General features: G+C 42.6%; 1 protein-coding gene across 2 annotated transcripts in view; it reads left to right on the top strand.

Annotated features, from left to right (window-relative positions):
- Positions 1-202: 202 nt before the first annotated feature.
- LOC310811066 (ataxin-1-like) overlaps positions 203-4868 on the top strand; it is a 13442-nt gene continuing 8776 nt past the window's right edge. The window contains exons 1-2 of one of the 2 annotated variants that reach the window (XM_083679068.1): positions 203-247; positions 685-726. The gene's annotated coding sequence lies outside the window, so the exon portion shown is untranslated. Of the gene's footprint in view, positions 248-684; positions 727-4264; positions 4334-4868 lie in introns of those variants that run through there. The other variant, XM_083679069.1, reaches the window with a different exon arrangement.

Genomic DNA, 4868 nt, shown 5'->3' with positions numbered 1-4868 from the left:
TTCAATGAGAAGAACACTGTTAGCCAGACATGTGATGGCATGTTCATATATGGAGGTTTCAGTAAACATGGCTACATGTATGTGAAGGGACAGTCAGATATAAATTCTTTGCATCCAAAGACACCATCAAAGTCATTTCCCTTGGAGGAAACTGGAAACCATTGAGCAACATACCTTCATTGTCCTTAACTTGAGAAGTTGGTTACGACAGTGTACAACAGTGATACAGTTTCTTCATGTTCATATGGTAAGTTTCAAAACTCAGTTTGAGGTGCCAAAAAAATCTACTAGAGCCTAGAGAAGTAACAAAATAATACGTTAAATGAGTGCCATCATGGTGTCACAAGCCAAGCAGTAGTCATTAGCCTTTTGTCCTTTTTATAAACCTAAATGGAAGAATGAGTAGGTGGGTGCTCACCTGAAAGTGATGTGAAGCTGTGTTCAAAATGTACTTATAATGAACTTAAATCTGACATTGTGTATCACAGCATGCTTGAGGTCACATTATATAATCTGCTGCAAAAAACCCCACTGTAGCTAGGTTTTCTCTATGAATGCAAGGTGAGAGTGTGGAAAAAGTGAAGTCTTCATCAGAGTGACTATATGTAGAAAGAGACCAAGGCTATAAAGGCCCTGGAATAGAAGAGCTCAGTCACGCCAAATAATGTACTGTTTGTTTGCCAGCGACAGGGATTTGATGTAAAAGGCTGCATGGAGAGGAAGCAGGTATGACATACTTGTTGTGAGTCCATAGTCTACTACTACTACTACTACTACTACTGCTACTACTACTACTACTACCAATACTACTACTACTACTACTACTACTACTACTACCAATACTACTACTACTACTACTACTACTACTACCAATACTACTACTACTAATACTACTACTACTACTACTACTACCAATACTACTACTACTACTACTACTACTACTACTACCAATACTACTACTACTACTACTACTACTACTACTACTACTACTACTACCAATACTACTACTACTACTACTACTACTACTACTACTACTACTACCAATACTACTACTACTACTACTACTACTACTACTACTACTACCAATACTACTACTACTACTACTACTACTACTACCACCAATACTACTACTACTACTACTACTACTACTACTACTACCAATACTACTACTACTACTACTACTACTACTACTACTACTACTACTACTACCAATACTACTACTACTACTACTACTACTACTACTACTACTACTACTACTACTACCAATACTACTACTACTACTACTACTGCTACTAATACTACTAATACTACTACTACTACTACTAATAATAATAATAATACTACAACTACTACTACTACTAATACTACTACTACTACTACTACTACTACTACTACTAATACTACGACTACTCCTCCTAATACTACTACTACTACTACTACTACTACTACTAATACTAATACTATAACTACTACTACTAATACTACTACTACTACTAATACTACTACTACTACTACTACTACTACTACTACTACTAATACTAGTACTAATAATAATACTACTACTAATACTACTACACCACCACTGCCACATAGTTACAGTAATTGTATTACATATTTTTATAAAATATTTTTTAAACAACTGTTTTTAGAGATAATATCATTCCATTATCCTGAATTTGATCATCCCATGCTTTAACCCAACCACAGCATAGCGGAGACGATGAAGACAGATAGAAGTTGTTATTGTAGCTGGTTATAGTGTGCTATTGTAAGAACATTCCTCTTCATTATGTGTAACACTTGTCACTGTGGAATGTAAGGAGCACAGTGTAGAGTTCCGGTAGTGCTCAGAATAAGGAAACACATCAATGTAACTAGGTCAGTGAAATCCCTGTTCAGGTTCTACAATGATCACCATACATACTGTAGTGTACAGTACATAAGACTGTACAGTGTTGCATGCAGCTACAGCTGACAGAGGTTGCCATGCCGTTGACCCTCATTATGGGGATAATCCTGGGACTCTGCATTTCCCAAAAATGTTTTGTTAAGATCCAAATTGTCTGACAAATTGAACGTTGAACCAACATCCAAATTGAACGACAAATTGAACATTCTGTCTGCATGCAATCTATTCTTAAAGTCTAAGCTACTGTAACTACTCACTACACCCCCCCCCCCCAAACAAAAAAAGAAATAGGAATGTAACTATTATTCCAGCCCTTGAACATCAACAACAACTCCCCACTTTGCCCCACCTCACCCTATCCTTCCCAGTGATTTCAGAGCGTTTTGGTTGTCATTTTCTGTCATTCGTACCTCTAGTCATCTTTCTGTAACTGACTGCCGTGTGTTGGACAAAGTAGTTTGGATGTAGTGCACAGGGATGATTTGGAGGACGAGGGTTGAACATCTATGTCAGCCAATGCAGCCAAGAAGAACACAAGCTAAAACGAATAGCTGTTCAACTACCAGTTCAACAAAGGCAACTCATTTTATGAATAGCTAAATCTGGTAATTCCCCTATTGCTACGGTCTTTAGCCATTTCGAAGCACACTCACTGATGATCCCATTCAACTGGCTGGCTCCACACTGGGATGTTTCCTAGTCATGCAGTGACTGGAGTAGAGGTTGTGTGCGTTCCATTGTCCTGGAGGGATCCAGTAGACCCAGAGCAGAGCATTGCTATGGCACTTCCCCACAGGAGGAATGACTCACGGTGGCACGGTGGAGCTACACCCGCATGACAGGTTACACACAGCTAATGGTTTTCTTATGTTCCAGAGCTGGGGAAACTCATCACTCATCAACAGTATGATTCAATCTTTCAGCAACAGTATGATTCAGTGTGTGTGTGTGTGTGTGTGTGTGTGTGTGTGTGTGTGTGTGTGTGTGCGCACGTGCATGCAATTATCTATGTGTGTATGTGTCTCCTGTATGAGTCAAACAGTGTCTGTCTGTATCTCTATACTTGTATGTATATTACCTGCCTTTCCCTATGCCCATAAATACACTGTGTCCCAGTGCCTTTATGGATGTATAGTATGTGTCCACTGCTGAGCAAGCCTGTTGGAGTACTGTTCCAGTCTGTACCCTTTGTTCACTTCAAAGTGCCACTCCCAGTGTTCACCCAGGGTTGATGTCTGGGTGTAGGGCTCTGGGTACTTGCAGGAGTAGTATAAAGTTGCAGGTCTGGAGGCTGTGTGCTGGTCCTGGGTGCTGTGGATAAGGAGGCCAGGGTGTGAGCAGGGCCCCAGTGCCAGCCAGGCTTCTGAGCAGAGCAGGGATGTTTATCAGGCTTGCTCTGCCTGCTCATGATGATATATCCCTGGGGTAGAGCTGGGGAGGCCTGGGGGTGCACGGAGTGAGGGAGCAGGTTATTCTAGGTCAAATTGTACTGATTATGAAGCTGTTGCTGAGATGCTCCTGCTGTCATAATGGGAGAACTTTCATACCAGATGAAAAAAAGGGGGATTGTTTTTCTCTCTGTAGACAAAAATGCTAATCTAATATGGGAAAAATCAGAGTGGTGCATAAAAACCATGCTATTTCTGGACAATTTAATCCTTTCTGTGTGTGTGTGTGTGTGTGTGTGTGTGTGTGTGTTTCTGCGTATCTATGTCACTATGTATGTGTGTGTGTGTGTGTGTGTGTCTGTACAGTATGTGTGTCAGTGTGTTCCTGTGTGTGTCTGTCTGTACGCTTACATGTATGTGTCTGTCTGAGTAAACCCTCACTGAATCCCCAGGTCTCTTTTCAACCCACTCCCTCCCTACCTCTGTCCCTTCCTCTGTCCCTCCTTCTCCCTCCCTCCCCTCTCTCTCGGTCCGTGTGAGCGTAGTCTGGGCGCACAGCCAAGTAGAGTGTGTTTTTTTTGAATGAATACCTGATGCGGCTGATGAGGCTGGCTGGGGGAGGAGCTGTGTCAGTAGAGTACTGGGAGGGAAAGAGGGGAGGGAAAGAAAGAGAGGGAGGGAGTGAGAGAGAGAGAGAGAGAGAGAGAGAGAGAGAGAGAGAGAGAGAGAGAGAGGGAGAGAGAGCTGGCAGTCTGGTGGCCTTGCATAACACACGTTGGAGCAGCTTTGCACGCAGGACTTTATGTGAGCTTCAACAGAGGGGGACTTCCTTTATCGTTGGTCTGTTGCAGAGGCTAAGCGAGGCGACACAGAGCCTTGAGGAGAATAGGGCTGGATCAAACTAATAACTGGGTCTCCCAAATAGACCTGCATAAAGGAGAGATTCAGGAAAAGGAGTTCCTAGGTACACGTATACAGCCCATAGACAGGAGGAAGCCTTGGCAATGCTTTGCAAGCAGTGGCTGTGGAAAGACTGGTAAGCTTTTCCTTTGGGGGGGTGTTGCTTCTCTTTTGTGCTCGACTTGTGGCATAGTATTTTCTACCCTATTTTCCACTCATGCGCTCACCATCTCTGTCATTCTAATGCCCCTAGAGGGCTACATATACAGCATCTGTTTGGCTTTCAACCAGAATGGGGAGATATAAAAGAGCAAGTCATGCAGCCGTGTAGAGGTGCTTGTTCACAGGGGAGCTCCGACTCTCTCTCTCTCTCTGTGCCTAGTTGTATATTGTGTGAGCTTTGGAGGGGACCTATGCAGGACTCTGGAGTCATTGTAAAGACAAGCAGCCACAGCTCTGCTTGTGCTACAGTAAGTGTCTGCTTCTGCCTGCTGGTCCGCCTTTTAAAGGGACAGGCACCTCGGAATGGAGAGTCAGGGAAATGGTTCATATGGAGCATTAGAGAACCAAAGACACACAGATGGTTATCATTGTGTATTGCCCATAGATTTATGTTAGAATGGGAAGTGCTATTTATAGGAGAGGGAAGATATTTGATATTCTCTGTGACT

Source organism: Argentina silus (assembly GCF_951799395.1).
Source record: "Argentina silus genome assembly, chromosome: 10".
Classification (NCBI taxonomy): domain Eukaryota; kingdom Metazoa; phylum Chordata; class Actinopteri; order Argentiniformes; family Argentinidae; genus Argentina; species Argentina silus.
This window is presented reverse-complemented; position numbering and strand designations above follow the sequence as displayed.